The sequence below is a fragment of the Formica exsecta genome, unplaced genomic scaffold (assembly GCF_003651465.1).
Source record: "Formica exsecta isolate Colony F162 unplaced genomic scaffold, ASM365146v1 scaffold191, whole genome shotgun sequence".
Taxonomy (NCBI): Eukaryota; Metazoa; Arthropoda; class Insecta; order Hymenoptera; family Formicidae; genus Formica; species Formica exsecta.
The window spans coordinates 785,198-803,700 of record NW_021849211.1 but is presented as its reverse complement, the minus strand read 5'-3'; the positions used below and the strand labels follow the sequence as shown (position 1 = coordinate 803,700).

Sequence of the window (18,503 nt, the reverse complement as noted above, 5' to 3'; positions counted from 1 at the left end):
CCGATTTGCGGATTTTATTACGCGAAAGGGCTGGGGCGTCGGAGAGAGGCGTTTGCGGACGTATCCGCGCGATTGCGGATTTCGCAATTCCGAGATCCGATGCTCGGAATCCGGGCAGAAAGAGCCCAGCGCGTCCCTTTAATCCGGCGCAATCTTCCCTCCGGTGCGCGGTTAAAGCTGAGATTGGAAGAATATTTAGCGCTTCCTCCTACGAGGTACATCCTTTTGCGGTGCGCTCGTTCCTCTCGAAGCGCATTCACTCTCGCTCGTCTACGTCACACGCCGGGAAGATTAAAGAAGCCGTATACCAGGTGTTCATCGGCGACGATCCGTTCGGAATGATTACATTGGTAGGCAGGTATTATGCTCGTTATCTACATTTTCAGTCGTGTCTCTTTTTCTCTCTTTCTCTCTCTTTCTTTTCCACAAAAATATTCGTGAGGAAATGAAATATCGCTCTTGCATTTGATGTACACATATACATATGTGTGTATATATGTGTATGTATGCAACGCTTGCGTCACAGCTTTGCAGCTCCGAGTTACTCAGGACCTGTTCGCTTCGGCAAACGCGATCGATTTTTTGGACATTCGACGCTTTCGATTCGCACAGTGCCCGACGCAGTAGAATACCGGAATATAGGTCAGACGTCCATATCGTTAGCGATATGGATTACAAAGGGACGCATAACTTTGTGTTGTTTACGCGTCTGTCAAGCGTGGCGAGTTTTTTCAACCGTGTGCACTGATTGAAATTATCTTATTGCGTCCAGATCGTCTGTAAAATCAACGATTAATGTACAGTAAAAAGAAAGCAATACTGTTAGCAACGGTTTAGTTATTGAAATACGCAAACTGATTAATTATATAATATGAAATTTGATATATTCTGTTATTGTAAAATTAAAATATTCTCTTTGTTTGATTCATCTGTATCTTTTTTTTTTATTTTCTTACCATGTGACGCTGATGGAAGTACAACGTATATACGCAACAGGCAGCGAGTGATACCAATATTCCGTTCTATTTGACAAATGATATGACACAAACGGCATTATAAAGTTATATATCGTATTCTAGATCCAAGCAATTTGGCACGTGTGTTTGAAAATGGATGTTGCGTTCCAATATTGCTAACATTGGCTGATCATTATATGCAGATTGTGCGTGTTTTGCATTCATCCGCAAGATTTGATCATGCCAATGCAAATATCGAGCGTTATGACTGTATGAAATGTGCGGGTATGCGCGTTTTTGACAACATAACATATGCGATTGCGAATTTAATTTTTAATACATTAACAAGAAATTTAATTTTTTTTTAAATTTGTGTTTTTATACGAATGACAAAGGTATCTTATTGCGTCCAGATCGTCTGTAAAATCAACGATTAATGTACAGTAAAAAGAAAGCAATACTGTTAGCAACGGTTTAGTTATTGAAATACGCAAACTGATTAATTATATAATATGAAATTTGATATATTCTGTTATTGTAAAATTAAAATATTCTCTTTGTTTGATTCATCTGTATCTTTTTTTTTTATTTTCTTACCATGTGACGCTGATGGAAGTACAACGTATATACGCAACAGGCAGCGAGTGATACCAATATTCCGTTCTATTTGACAAATGATATGACACAAACGGCATTATAAAGTTATATATCGTATTCTAGATCCAAGCAATTTGGCACGTGTGTTTGAAAATGGATGTTGCGTTCCAATATTGCTAACATTGGCTGATCATTATATGCAGATTGTGCGTGTTTTGCATTCATCCGCAAGATTTGATCATGCCAATGCAAATATCGAGCGTTATGACTGTATGAAATGTGCGGGTATGCGCGTTTTTGACAACATAACATATGCGATTGCGAATTTAATTTTTAATACATTAACAAGAAATTTAATTTTTTTTTAAATTTGTGTTTTTATACGAATGACAAAGGAAAAATTGTCATTTCTTAATTGTCAGCTACATCATGTGATTTTTCATAAAATTAGACTACAAAGTAAATAAAAAATTTTTTTATATGTATAAATATGTAATAATATTATATGTCTATAAAATCAAATTTAACTAATAAAGTAATCTAATATATCAGACCGACTTTAATTATAGCGATTCCGTGTATAGCGGTTATTTCAGAGAAGCTTATGGATCGTTAACTACGTTTAATATCCCCAAATGATTCCTCCTCGATGTTACCAACTACATCTCGCAAACCGCAATGGTCTGACCATCTGTCTATATGGCAATGCGACTTATTAGTTAACGTAGAGCGAAGCGCGGACCACTCGCTCTCATGGGATCCGTAAATTATTGTTCCCACGAAAGTTAAAAAGTCTGTTCATAAATCGTGCTATGCAACAGTGTTGTTTAACCACCGATATTCTGCAAAATCTCTTTTTTATTTTTTTTAATTATATTGTTACATTAATTAATAATACAAATAAATAAGTAACTATATTGCACAAATGCATAGATATACTTGTATCTCTTTATGTGTGTGTGATAGATCAAACTTAGAAACTTTTTAAATCAAAACAGCAAAAAATGTTCACGTTATTGCATATCAGACAAAATGTACAAGTATTAAAGTAATCGATGTGATGATTCTTTTTTTCTCGGGCGCGGATATATCATCTGTATCGGCGAGACAGAGCAGAAAAACGATACTATGTCTTGGTATTTTCGGAAAGTACAGTTCTGCGGACAATTTGTAAGTTTAGGGATACGATCGAAGGTTATGAAGTGATTTTCGAACGAGTCCCGGGGAAAGTCTGGAATTCTGGCGAAGAAAGCAACTTTCCTATATCCACCTTATAAGTTCTATTACGGTGCGCCGCGAGGCTATATCATCCCCTGTAACTTTTCAGCTCGCACAATACGCGTCGGGACGGCCGCCGAATTTATTCGTCGGGATATTTTCTGGCTGCGAGAAACTTTATCCCGTAATCCGTGATTGGCGACGGTATATATCAGGCGAAGATTGAGAATGGGTATATATTATATTATTAAGTAACGGTTTTAAATTAATTATGTTTTTGAACTCTGTGATATAAATAACGGTAAAGATATCATATTGTAATTGTAGAGAAACTAATGTTTGAAGAATACAAAATTGTTACATATTCTTGTTTTAATGTAATACTTTAATAATTAAATAATGTATGCATTAAACTTTCCTAATTTCCTAGATTGGTTTGCATTAGATGTAACGACTGATATCTTTCTCAAGTATATGTTTTAACAAATATTAGCCAACACAAATCAAATAGAGTCTTGCATCATTTGTTGGTGTATTCAAATGGTGGAAATTATCGATCGGTCGGCAATAAACCTGCGATCATCAGATTCAAATTGGCCCAAGATCATTATAATCTGCACCATATTGACCTGAGATATATTCACCCGATCCATTTCTGGGTTAATGAATTATCGATGAAACGGCAAATCGACAGTGCTGCGGGGAATTATCCCGAGATCGATATCTTCGCAAAACCGAATCTCACAATCGCGAAATTCCAGACGGGTCCAGCGAACGGAAACGCTTTACACAACGCTGCGTCTGATAAACGCGCGCACGTACTGACATCGCGCCGATCAACGTCGAAAAATTTGCGGAAGGAATTTTCATAGTTGGTTCCTTTTCCTCTATGTCTGTCTCTCTCTCTCTCTTTCTACGCGCGCGTCATCCGATTTTGATGGATGGATTTTCGGGTTGACGAAGATTTTACGGATATATGAAAGCTGCTAAAATCCGTGGAGCGTCGATCAATTTCACGGTGTTAAAAGGAAGAGGCTCGGATATCGAGCGCTTTAAATGCGCCAAGTCGAAGTTGCATCCCCGAAACCTTAACTTTTCAAGGATCATCGACGATCGTTGACATTTAACGATAAATTATGCTATTCAACAAAATATAATTTGTTTCTTTCTTTGTTCAAGTAATTTTAAACTCTTTCTCAGATTCTTGAATTTTTAAAAAATTATAATTAAAAGCTCTATCGCGGGTCTCACATGCAAAAAGTTAAATGTTTTTTTTCAATAAAATTCTTTTAATAAAAAACAATATATATTTTAAATATTTTACATAATAGGTTGTATTATATTTAATAATTTTATTCAAATTATAAATGCCATTTCAATACAAAATTCAACTTTTTTAATAGAAATAGTTCGATAATTTAGAGAAAAGAATTAACCATGTTTCCGCTACTAATGTTTTTAGAATTTCAGGAACAGATGATATTCCGCTATCATAGATATCCGGAGAGTATGATGCAAATGAAACAAAATCGTCTGTTATGAGATTTTTATGACATGTGCAATATTTTCTAGGTTGCAATTTAAAAACAAGTTGAAGTTAGAAGAGAACCTCACACATATAAAAAGAGAATATAATTTCCTAAAAAAATCTCAATAATATCGTTGAAGTTTTATCATTTTCTAGATGGATTGCCAAATTCTTCTATCTAATAGAAGATATTGCACAAGTTTAAATAATTAATGATTGTCACATTTTCCAAGTGGCACGGATCCACGTACGAATTTTATTACGCGTAGCCAATAAATGCAAACAAGTAATAATCGATTTAGCGGTGGTCAATGACGCCGCCTATTCGATGCCTTGCGTGCGGGAAATATTAACCGAGACATAGAGAACCGAACCTGCACCCCCCGACAGTGTCAAGATTTAGTTAACGGCTAACAGGCACTCACCGCGCGCGCTCTAAATTTAGATACTCTCGCCTAGCGATTGACCGTTATCAATGCAGCCATACATTATCGATGCATGCAAGCCACTGCAATGCATGTCGCGATGAATATGTTATTAATCTATGCCTCTATTATACCCGTGTTGAGTAGCAATCTCGTACAAAACTTAAATACGTCCGTTAAATTTCGGGAAGGCGGATTTGTATTCAAATCTATATTTCATTCTCGAAATCAAGATGTGTAATATTATAACATAGATACGTTGAAATCTCTATTTGTGTGTTTACATGCGACTAGATGCAATTGATAGATTAGTTAGTGCTACATCAATATATTATGTAAATAGTTTATTTGATGGATTGTTTACTCACGGATGGCACATACGAACAATGTATCATACCTGCCAATATTGTTAATATTGACTAATGGTTATACTTAGATTGCGCAAGTTTCGGATAGATCGCACAAAACCGTGAAATGCCATTATGACAATACAGGTAATAACACTTTAATATTTTATACTATAATAATATATGCTCTCTCTATATGTGCATACAATTGTAATGACGCGAATTTTCTCGATTAACTGTTAGGTCAGATTTATTACTATGCGCGAATAAATATTTTAGTTTTTTACTTATGTATTATACCAATAAGAGCAAACATTTGAGTCATTCGAGATTAAATTTCATCGATATGTCCACATCGCCGTCTTTTAATAGAGAGAGAGAGAAAGACAGAGTTTTTATACTTGCATTAACCGCTTTAATATTATATTATATATGTATTATATTTATAAAATATGTATCTTTTAATTTTATCTTAGAATTTTTTAGGATAAAATATTTCTTAATTATATTTGCTAAGCTGTACTTGTGTTGGATCTTACTATGAAGTAGAAAATTTTTTTCGTAGATATTTATGATCTACATCATGATGTACATTTTTTTAGTCCAACTCTTGTTTATTTATATATATATATATATGCCGCTTAACGACGATAGTTTAATCAAGAAACCTCCGCTTCATCACATGAGCAGTTTTCGCGATGAATTACTGAGGCTTCACCTTTCTCAAGGCTATCTGTAAATTGTAGCGGTATACGGTGAGATGGGATTAACTAAATGAGGATATCTCAAGGGAGGATTAAACAACTGTCTGTGCACGACCATAAACGAGGGCATTAAGATATCCGATTAATGTCCATATAAATAAATCCCATCGATTCGGGAATCATCGTGTAAATATATGTATAAAAGTAAGCAAATATATTATTATTCGCCTGTTCATTTCAATCCATTTTGATGTCTGCGTTTTGAAATATTTAAACAATCAAAGAGAGAGATAACTTGTTTACTAAATATATGATTAATAATTCTTTATATAAGTTTTGTTTTTTTTTTGCTATACAACAGATTTGTCAAATATTTTAATTAAATATCTTTAGTTTACAAAGAGAGAGATTGTTTATTCCAAATATTATTATCCAAATAATAAATGTATCAAAATATGTATCTTCGATTTATATCATACTATTAATGCCATAAAAATACTGATATAATATACAATTGATTAATTACTTTCTTCGTTACAAAGCGTAGTGAATTTTTTCTGTTCCACATAGTATATGTGAGATCTAGATGCTCTCTACATATACACTATTGTAATACATACTCTATAATATATGTATAATGAAATAAATTGAAATAATTTAGAAAATAGGAAGATTATTTTAAGTTTTTCTGTTGGATGCCGCAATTGCAGGATAAGCGGTTTCGTTTGCAGCTATTCTTTATTAAATGACCGGACCGCGTAAACACACGTCAGAGACAAAATTCATGAATATGCAAGCTCGATCTACCGGCGCTGTTCATTTCTGAATATCCGATGAATTTACGCGTGAGTGTTTTCCCTGCATCGCTCACGACTGTCTCGATGGAACCGCGGCGACCACGACTCGAAACGGGAGCGGCGCGAACGGCGGTTACGCGTATGTTGACCTGGAGCAAAGCATCGGAGAATATACCAAGGCGCGCCCCTGTATGTCTGCGCCAAAATTTGGCTCTCGTAAAAGATATTTGCAAAGACAGCGATGTTCGGGAAAAAGAAATATGATGCTGGACGATATAAATTCTTTTTCTAAAGTCCATTTCCAACGATATACGCTTTTTCCGTCTACAATATTCACCTGTATATATAATTTAAACGTCACTCAATGTGTTGTTGTTTTATTCTTAAAAAAATATTTTAATTCATAATTATTGCGATATTAAGTAACGCTCTTAATGAAGCGTATATTCGGAAAAATTATATAAATCGGAAATAAATAAAATATCAATATCAATTATCAATAAACATTTTCTGTCGCCAGTTACGCGTATATTTTAGAAAACTATGTAATACTAAGCATTATTCGTTGCAGTTTTTAAAGTTCGCTCGTTTCACCATAGCATGCTTTGCATCCGTTTTATATGTTCTTTGCTTTTCCAATATGAGATCGGCGTATCTCTTGCGGGCGGGGTTCAATTGTATGCCATTGCATTACACATCGACGTATCTTTTTCGTAGCGCAAAAGCGCGGAAAAATGCACAAAAGTAGGATAGGTAGAAAGAAATAAGTTTATTTAAGCGTGAATGAACGCGCGCTTCTCTCTCTCTTGCTGCGCAAGCAAGTCGATTATCGGTATCGACAAAGCGATACGGGTAAGTATCGACGCGGAATTTCAAAACCGCAAGACGCCAACGGTAGAATCTTCTCAGATTCTCGGGGCAGACGAATATTCGTGGTGTACTGCCTTATTGAAAGACGGCACATGTCTCGCGAGTTTGCGATGCCTGCAACGAGCCGTGAAAGCTCGCGGTCCTCTCTGACGAGGTCTGACTTTTGTTCTATAAAATATCAGCGTAGAATCAAGGAGCGAGAGACGAGCCAAACTTAATTATAGAACGCTGAGAAGTATATTATAAATTATTCTTTACCGTAAAAACATGTTCTACAGTAATGATACGGATCAAAAAGTAAATAGCACGCGTCATTTATAAAATCTGCTTAGAGATTTATATCTAATAATTTCAGTTAATAAGTTGGTAAATTGGTTTACCAAGATACATCGATCTTTCTTTTTATATTTTATATTTGAAGCATGAACAAGAATGTTTTTTTCGTTTTTTCCTACTGAAGAATATTGAAGCTGAAAGAGTTAAACCAGAAAGCGTATACATCTTCAGTTCGAAATTTGTCGACAATGGATAATGCACCGACGTTCGTGGGAATGATGGATGATATTTTTTGCGCAAATTATGCGCATGTAATAAGAAACTTGCGCCAAGGCACGGTGGAGTGCGTCAATATTTGAACCGGAATGTTGATACAAGGATAAACTGAGTTGCTTGTCATGAATTGAAAATAGAGATATTTACAGAACGATCAAATACAAATGTTTAGACGTTCAAATCGTGCAAACAATTTATTTTGCTCATTCTTGCTGTAATCGATAAAGAAATTTTGAAAAAGAAATAAGCGTACAAGCTCTTCACATATTACCATTAATTCACATTCATAAAAAAGAAATAAAGTATAATTATATTCAATATTGCTATTTTAGTATAAATGATAAAAAATACTTCAAGATATAATATTTTGAGATATTTAAGATTTAAATTGCATTAAACTTAAAAATTTTAAACAAAATATATCTTTTATACTAGCTTATGATCACCCTATATGAATCAGCTATCAATTTAATCCCGAGTAGGCGAAAGCATTATGATTAATATTTCATAACTTGCATTGTAAAATGCATCAATGATCGAAATGTATATGTGTGTGTGTGCGTACAATGGAGTTGATAGTGACTTTGCATTTATAACGGAATATCTATGTTAATGAATTAAAAGGAATATATATTATTAAAGTTAGAGCTCTCGAGATTATCACCAATCGCCATAATTATCATTTCTTTAATCCATTAATAAATGCAAATTACATATGTGCTTGGTTTTTCGGCATTAATATGACCACATCGCGATTACATATAGCGTTTCTGCATTACTTGCATGAAATAAATTGTGTTTATCTAGGCGCTTGATCTGATCCACGTTGATACATGCGACATATAGTAATTATAACTTTATTAATCTAGACGGTCAATCGTGGGATAATTGCTGGTACAATCTACCCCAGTGTTCGTATACAACGCTGAAACTCGATCATTTTCAACAGATTGGAAGCATACCCTGACTGTAACTTTGGAATAGACTTCCGTCTATGCTTGAGGAGTGAGAAGTAACTCAAGATGGAGTGAAGCAGTATCGTCGAGCTGTAATCAACACATATCTAGCACATTCTGTTACTAATCTCGCTTAATATACTTTATTAAAATACTATTATATATTTTTCTCCCGCGCCCATTTGATAAAAAGAAAAGAAGTCAAATAGAAACGAATTGCTTCGTTATTTTGTATATATTTGTTTATATAAATTTTTCATGTATTTGTTTTGTTACGATATAATTTGTTGTTTATTTGTTTAAACGAATTTGTTGTATTCTTTTAAATTTATGTAATGTGCATCACTTATATTGGCACGCACTTGCTTTATATTAATGCAGTAATTTATTAATTTTAATTATTTATTACTTTTTCAGAGGAAAATCTAATTATAATATATTATATTCTAAAACAATTTATGAGTATTTGATGCTTCTGAATTGGATCTAGTGAATTTATAATCCATCTAATACGTCGTATCGTATGCAATAATATGTAAATGGGCAATCATCAGTGTTGACACAAATGTGTAGGATTCCTGTGTGAGATAATGTACCGCTAAATGTGCATCAATGTTGATTACTGTACAGTAAACGGGTTAATTTGCCTATTTGATTTCATTCGTAATGACAATAAATGATTTTTCATATTAATCTGCTTATTCGTGCGATTGAATCGTAAGATATTGGACATTTTGCGTTTTATTGCATCGTTGTTTCATTGACTTCATTGGCTAATCGCTCCAACAAAAGCGGCCAAATTGCGTAAAATTATATCGTACAAATTCGACCGATTTATCTGCACCATTTATGGATGGACATGCATTACATTTAATTCTTGCCTTGACATGCTGTAGTAATCGATTAATCGCTAATCAATCCAATGAATCGACGTGTATTGATAAATAAATAAATACACAACAGAAATCTAACATTAACATTTATTGTTTTTTATTTTGATACAAATAAAAATATTAGTTTTAGACTTAGACTATCATTTGTAAAAGTTTATTACGCTCTAAAAAGATATATTTAGATCGTCGGATATGTTTTTTCTGCGCTTGTACTGTGCAGTGACATGTATAATCGTATATCGTACTTCTCGTTATCGTGAATCCGTGGATTATCGATTACTGGTGATAAAAAATCTTCATAAAAGAGAGACAACGTATCTCATCTTTCTCAGGAACAAAGAGCGTGTCATATTGGACGAGTTAAATGAGAGAATGCCTTGCTTGCATACGACTGCGTCCCGCATGTCCGGACAAACGGAAAATTGAAAACTATAAATTTCTTTGCTTTCCCCACCGACGTTTCCCTTCTCCTGTGCGCCGGATTCAGCTACCTGCGGGATTCTGACTTTTATGAGACAGCTTTTATGAACTTGTGTCATTTGAAATTCAAAATAGCATTTGATCTAATATTATTTAAACACTCTTCTCAATATGACGAGCATATCTATTCATATGATAATATAATATTACAAATGTTAATTCTGCCATAAACAGAAAAACTTTTTCATATAAAAGATAGATAAATATATGTATATCTGTTTTTCTTTCTCAATCTCTCTCTTTCTCAATGTGGAAATCATGTAAAACGTTTGCTATTAGCAAAAAATTGGGGGAAGCAATAAATTTAAAGCTTGCAAATATTTATTAAACTTAATGAAGTAATTGTTATTATTTGGTTTTCTTTCTTCTAATAACAATAGATGCTGTTTACTATTATAATAAATAAAAATATATATTGCTCATATATATATAGACATAATGTATGGACATATATAGACATAACAAAACATTTTTTTCAAATAATAATAATGTTGCTAAAGTGACTAAATTATGCTCATATTTTCTGGTGTATCGTATTGTAAAAAAATGCATATTGTTAATTTTTTTTCATAATCTATATATCACACAACATACATCTATATCTGACATAGATTACGGAAATATTCCGTCTTCGTTATTTTAGTATATTAACTGTAATTGACGTAATTCTGACGAAGACTGATTATAATGTTAATTTGATGTGTTCAGAAAACAAGCATGTCGATGTTACTTCATCCATTATGAAAATTATACGGCTAAAAAATTATATAGGTCAAGCGATCGCGAATCAAGGGGATATGACTATAGATTATTGATTTTTGCTGCAGCTTAAGCTACTACGACACTTTATTATCATAACTGTAACTTGCAGAATAACGTGGATGATTAATAATAATTGTATATGGTAAGCACCTGCATAGCAATAATATGTAATTTCCATATTGTGAGCATTACACACGCTAATTATTAAAATAAATTAAATATAGTTTAGCTATAATTAATTATAAAGCATAACAATATATCAAATTTTCCAGCTAATATATTTACGCAAAATATTTCAATATATTTAGATACGAAGTTAATTAACCATTGAAATTACTTCCGATTTGATCTTTTTTAACAAACTTGGGACTTGAGATACTATAAGCTAATATATGTATGTCTGCAAAAGATACAAATGTAAAATATTCATGTACGTGTCAATAAAAAATCTTCCACAAATTTTTCGTCGGACTAGTTTTATGTTAAAATGTATACAAAATTTTTCACACTATATTACAAGTATGAAATTATTACACTTATGTTTGAGCGTTTTCTCTATAAGAATTCTAAACCATAATTAATAAATAATAATAGTACTTAAATAATTGCATCAAAAATGTTATAATGTTTCTGAGTTTTATTTTATTCTGAGTTTTATTTTATTCTGAATCCTTGAAAACAGAAAGTAAATTTCTATAAATCTGCACTACTAATCAAAATTTAGTAAACGTTTATGAATGAGATTTACATTAAAATTATGATTCAGAAATAATAGCAACATTCGCAACTATTTATGATACACATATTACTCGACATATTTGAATAATTATTAACTGGAAAACTAAAGTTTTTACAAAAGTATTCTTTTATCTTTTTAAATTATTTTAGAGTAATATTTAAAATAATTATACTTATCCAAGAGTTTTTTTTTTTGACAATAATATTTGCACAATGTTGTCTAGAATCTGCTAAGTTGATTTTCAAGAAAAGAAAAGCTGGCGGTAAAAAAACAGTTCAACTCATTAGGGCAACCAGCACTCTTCTCATAACATGCAATTCCCTGCGCGCTAATAGTATCAGATAGCATGATACAGACGTGCTGTAATCAAAGCCCAGTGTCGTCATATCCGCCGGCAGGCAACAGAGACCTGCAGGATCTGTGCCAACAAATTTGAGCAGACTCGCAACCTCGAAACAGTCAAGAAAGGACTGCGAAAAGGACACTACAGGAAAAGAGAAGGACAGAGAGTAAAAGAAACGAGTGGAATAGAATGGGAACGGCCAGCGCCGTCACAGAGGAGGAGTAGAAACTGATGGAGGAGGGCTGAGAATTAGGGGTTGGTCGCAGGCAGCGTGCGCGCGAGAGGGCTTTGTAAGGGAGGGAAAGGGTGGAGTCCCCTCTCGCGCTTTCTCTCTTCCTCTCTCGGTCTCTCCCTCTCTTTCTCACACCCTCTCTTTCTCCCTCGCCAACCTCCAACCCCTCTCGAGCGCGCGCGAGCATTCGGGATTCGAGGTGGTGTGGAAACTCGAGCAGACAGCCAGTCGCTCGCCGTACGTTTCACGACGTGGCTCGAAAGTGCTGCCTGGCCGATCGAGATAAGCGACGACGACGACGGCGATGACAACGGCGATGGCAATGTGATGCTATTCCTGGACGACGCCGCCAGTCAGTTCTGGCCCACGTTGAGATTCGCCGTCGTCCGGCAACGTCGATAGACATTTGACACTTGGCGATCGCGCCAACCATTCGATCGTCGTTTGCCGGAATCCACAGGTATCTCAGGCAGCGCATTGTGGCGGCCGACCGTTTTCGTGCAATAAATTGCAAGCCGGAATCTGGACGATTGTCGCCTGCGAATCAATCGGGATCCAGAAACATGTTATAAGATCTCTCTCCATCGTTTTTAGAGATTCCATCGTGTGACGTGCGCGTTTGTGCCGGTAGAGAATCGCGGGAACAAAGCTTTGCAAGTTTAGAGTGGACTATAGATAAAAAATCGATTGGTATCTCTTCAGATCTCACAGTGAAAACATTTGAACGGTGATCAATCAAGGACTTGCGATAATCGTTTGCTTTCGCTGATCGGTGACGCTCTTATGAACCAGCGTGCGTGGCGCGTACACGCGTTTCATCATCACGCCTGAGTTTCAATCGTCGCGGAGGACCGAATTTCCGGCCAGGAAATTTAACGTCGATCGAACGTGAGCAACAACGCGTCCAAATTAGCCGAAAGTACCGGCGGATCGGATTAACGTGGTGTCCGGCGTCATCGTTTATTCAGACCTGCCGAACTGTAATTACCGCTTAATTGAAAAGGGATCAAAGAGTGGCGGGAGAAAGGCGAATCAATTGTGAGAGCGAGGATAAAAACAGAGAATAAACTATGGTGGAGGGAAGTTAAGGTGCGATCGAGCATACGTAAGCGGAGACTAAGTCTACACGAGAAAAGTCGAGCAACGATCGCGAGAGCCGAGGAAGGAGCATAAGTGCCGTTTCCACGGAGAATTTAATAAGCTTCTCTGCCGGCAGAATGCCGCCCCATAGATCGGATACGACGTCGTCGGGGTTTCCGATGCCGTCGCAAAATATCTCAGGCAATCCGCCGGCGCTGAATGGCGTAGCTTAAGGCGGCTTCTTGTGTATACTACCGTCACATGACGCGGATAATCGAAACGATAGCAGACTGAAGAGGTCGAGCAAGCTTTCCTCGTGGCGTGGTTGCATCCCCTCTTTTTCGTTTTTTTTTCCAACATCTCTTTCTCTCTATCTCTCTCTCTATCTCTTTCTCTTTCTCTCTCTCTCTCTCTCTCCTCTCTATCTTTCTCTTTCTCTCTCTCGAGTCTGCTCGATTTTAGCGATCACGCGACACGAGAAGCGCTTCGCCATGTACGCGTGACATCATGTCGACGACGTCTGTGCGTGACACATCGTCGGATGGTGACTGCGTCGAAAGTGACGGTATACTTGCGTCGAGGGGTGTCGATGAATCGGGTATACTCCGATATGCCGAGTCCAGGACAACGCGGATGCAGAACCCCATAGACCGTGTCCACGCGACGTCGCGATTCGATGGATCGATCGCGTGCAAGATCCGTCGCGATCTGGGAGCGTCCCGTCGCGGATAATCGTCGATCGTCGTCGCGCGACTGCCGTTGCTGCCGAGATGGACGGTAAGTCGGACGCGTGTCGCTGTCGCGTGTTGCTGGCACGCCAATTTCGTTGACCCAAGGTCCTTCACGTCGGCGGTGTCAAGGGCGTAGTCACGTGTGCGATTTAAATTGCTAAGCAAGCCTGGATCACCTGATAATTAAAATACGATGCGAGAGAGACGGCAATTTATTATCTGCGAGGAAAACCCTTGAGACGAGCGTCAATTTAATGCACCGTCTGTTTTGTAAGGTTGAGTTCAAAAAAATATCCAGTGTTTTTCAAAATGCTTATAGTTGGAATAAAGTAAGAATCACTTCTGAAGACTTAAAATGTAAATAAAATCGATTTTCAAACGTAATAATTTCGCTTTTGTTGTAAAAAAAATTAATGCAGCATTATATTCATAATTGTGCCACGTAAGCAATAATTATTCCAATATTCTGTGCATATTTTTAGATGCTAAGTAATATTGTCACGTTTCGTTGTTTATTTCATCGTATCCTGGCGTGAAACGCCTTTTTTAATGCGCCCGTAACAATGATAAGGCAATTTCATGGAGATGGAGCGAGATAGAAAGAGACTAGCTCTAGGCTGGTGTCGTGTTGCACGAATTAAGGTCTATAAATGAGAAGACCGCGGAGGGTAACACGCAGAGATGGAACGAAGGGATTCTTTTACTGCCCTTTTACCTCCGTTCCGGCATCGACTGTACAGCAGCTTTTCCTTCGTTCCTTTCTCCCTCGTTCTCACTTTCCCCTCCACCCTTGCATCATCCCTTGATGTATTAAAGGGGCACGTGAAATATTCCGAAGGCATTTTCATTACCGTCCTCTTCGGGAATGCATGCGGGTTGATAAGCCTTTCTGTACGAGGGCGTAGGGTAAAGTGGATTGCGAAGAGGGAAATCAAATATATTCGGTTGCTAGTGTGTTTTTTTACCTTTTTTCGGCTTCAGAGAGAAGATTACATTATTTTTATTAAATTTATGCAGAGAGAGAACACAAATACTCGGTTTTATTCAGCGTTATAATCAGAAAAAATGTTTTTTGCGGCATGGACACTTTTTAGTAGAATGCCCATCAAATGCAAAATTAATCTCGACTCTCTTCTCTGTTATCAATGTTGATTTTTGTCAAATCTATTCCATTTAAATTGGCTTTTATCCAAAGCGAGTAAATAATGAACATTGCGCGCGTGTACATACCAATTACATATGAATAATTTAGATTGGATTCTCTATGCATAGTAATTATATAATATTTATGATTACACACACAAATACATGGTTCGGTTATATATGTAAACAGGTATTAAATTTATATTTATTCTTATATTATTTTTCATAACTCATTCTTTTCTTTATTGCACCCACATGTATATTTTTTCTGAAGTAAAGAACAATTATATATTGTAAAATTAATTTGACTCAAAAGTACATAAAATGTATTCTATCTAATCATTTAAATATGTATATTGACAATTATTTATCTATTTTTTAATTATATGAGCAAACTTGTAACTTGACACAATGACTTGTGCATGGCAAAATATTTATGATACAATTGCATCAAATCAAAAATAATTCCCATGTTGTCTTTCGCAAAAATGCTGAACAAATCTTATGATTGAAAAAACGTCTTTATACATCTTTTAAATTAAAAATTATATATCTTAGAGATTCAATAATTGTACTCAGTAATACAAATTAAATGCATTATCTCTTTAAATATTATATAAAAATTTATATTTTAATTTATATGGTTAAATAAATAATTGTCTGGAAATCTGTAAATGATTTAATTTTCTTGGGCAAAGTTAGTCTTCATTTATTACGTTTAGGATATCGCAGGATAAGGAGGTTTTAAAATGTCTTCAATGTTTCGAAATTACACGGTAGGATAAGTTGTAGGGGTAACAATCGGTGAATTTTGTGCAAATGGGTTCTCGACAGACCACTTCGCTTTTTCAGGCGCAATTGAATCGGCCCCGGCACTCGCAGCAGTTCTCCAGTCCAGTAGTTGACAAGATAATTTTAGTAATTCCCTGAATGTACGGCATTTTACAAATTCCTGGGTACACTTATTATCTGTGTATTTAGCACATTGAGTTATTCCTGAGAGGGCTTATCGCTTGACTCTTTCCTTAAGGGTAAATGAAAATTTTTCTCTGTAATTAAATGTAAGAAAAATTTGTTTAAATAAAAAACTTTATATTTTATTTACATTTTTTTATAATTTAAGCAATTCTTTTTATAATTTTAAACTTAATATTGTTAGTGTTTATCTTTTGGTCTTATTCTAAGATAATAATTTTATTATTATTTAGCCTTATCTTAATATATATGCAGAAAATTCTACATCTTTTTTTTCGAAAGTTTTATTAATGGGTTTGTAAAATCGAGAATATTTTCTAAATATTATAGGACACAATTTTCATGTTTGCACAATGTTAGCCACTATTTAAATACTCGCTTTAAAAGCATGTACGAAACTTGCAAACAATATCTACAAAAAAAAATCATGTTGCAAATAAAATTTTTAGATGAAATTCATGTTTTTTTTTCGTGGCAATGTTATTGCATATTAAATATCGCTAGAAAATTTATCAATAGCATTGTTCCGCCTTAAAATTATATGAAAATTTGATGGAATAAGGGTGCAGCAGAGCTATAACTAGATAATATTTAATAAAAAATTCATGATTCATATTATTCTTCATCGAAAGAACCAAAAACAATTCCGTAAAAACGGTTGCTTAATCAAAAATTATACAGTTTACACTTCTTGCTCATTTTGCGCTTTTATGATGTAAAAAGCAGAAAGTTATCGCCGGAAACAGAAAAGAGAACTAAAGTAATGCTCATATATGTATGCAATCTTGTCGCATTTTTAGAAGAGGATCGATTGAATGCGGTCATGCAGTAAAGCAGGAATCTTTTTCAGTTAATTTAATAGAATATGTTTAATATGTTTAGTATAAAATATATTATATATATAAATATATAAAAATGTATAAATATGTAAATAATGTATGTATTACGATTATATATATAATTATATTTTAATTATTTCATTAAGGACAGTTTTATAAAATCACTCAATAGTTTGAGATGATATCTAGAGACTGATACCATAAAAGTGTCACAACACTGTTTTATCGAAATACAATATTCGTTTTTTATTTATAACTCATAAAAACTTATATAAACCTTGAAATATATATCAAAAGAAAAAATGTTATTGCTATGCCTAACAGTTTTTGAGAAAACAATTTTTTTTCGCAAGATATATTTTTATCCAAATAATAATTATTCACAATTATAATATGTTTGACATTGGTTTATAAATATTAGCATATGTCAAATTTTACTTTTAGGTTCATTTTATTTAATTATACGTTTGTCGATATGTCATATAGAAATATTTGTGCTGCGACACACATATACAGTTAATAATTATCACATATTATTTCGGACTAAATTATTAATTATTCAATCTGGGATAGCGTGTACAAAGTTAATACAACGATCTTTTGTGATTGTATAATAATATTAAAATTTCTATTATGCCGGAAGAGAAAGAGTTACATATTTATAGACAAATATCGACTAATATACTGCGATTCAATTACAGCTTTTATCAAAGCGTATCAAATTAATTTTCGTGTATGAAATGTCACGTATCTAATTTGTTTGCTCAAAATTTTATTTTTTATTGAATGTAATTGAATCATGTCTATAATTATATTCGTATCTCATTGAAAAATAAAATCCTTTTAACTCAAGATATTGTAAATATGTAAAAATGCTTTAGACAATTAAGAATTGTTGGGACTATATTTATTATTTTTTAAACTTAAAACTAAATATTAGAGACCTACTTTGGATACATATTGCAGTATTCGAGATAATTCCTCAAGATCATTTCTCACCCAAATGGCGCACCAAATGTCTAACAGAATAGCAAGCAGGAAGGAGTCCGCATTAGCGAAGTTTCGTGCTAATTGTACGTAATTAATTATATCAATATTTTGCCGATTAATCTAAGTCGCTCGCCGCGATGGTGGAGGATCATATTTTTCTCTCTCCTTACGATATACGGTATTCTTTGCCGCAACTGCTGCACAAGAACGATTAATCTAGAGCGGTACGATTTCATTTTTTGAAAGACAGAAAACAACGTTACGTACAAAGGAGAAGAAAAATATTGCCTTCCTGGCGAGATAAAAATTGCCAAGAATATATTGTGGGAATATTTTCGACCTTTAT

At 34.5% G+C, this 18,503-nt stretch overlaps 1 protein-coding gene across 3 annotated transcripts in view; it reads left to right on the top strand.

Annotated features, from left to right (window-relative positions):
• The first annotated feature begins 12,631 nt into the window (after window positions 1–12,631).
• The window catches only part of LOC115233762 (dopamine D2-like receptor), a 210,876-nt gene continuing 205,004 nt past the window's right edge, over window positions 12,632–18,503 (top strand). For all 3 annotated transcript variants that reach the window (XM_029804331.1, XM_029804329.1, XM_029804328.1), the window contains exon 1: window positions 12,632–14,256. The gene's annotated coding sequence lies outside the window, so the exon portion shown is untranslated. The remainder of the gene's footprint in view (window positions 14,257–18,503) is intronic.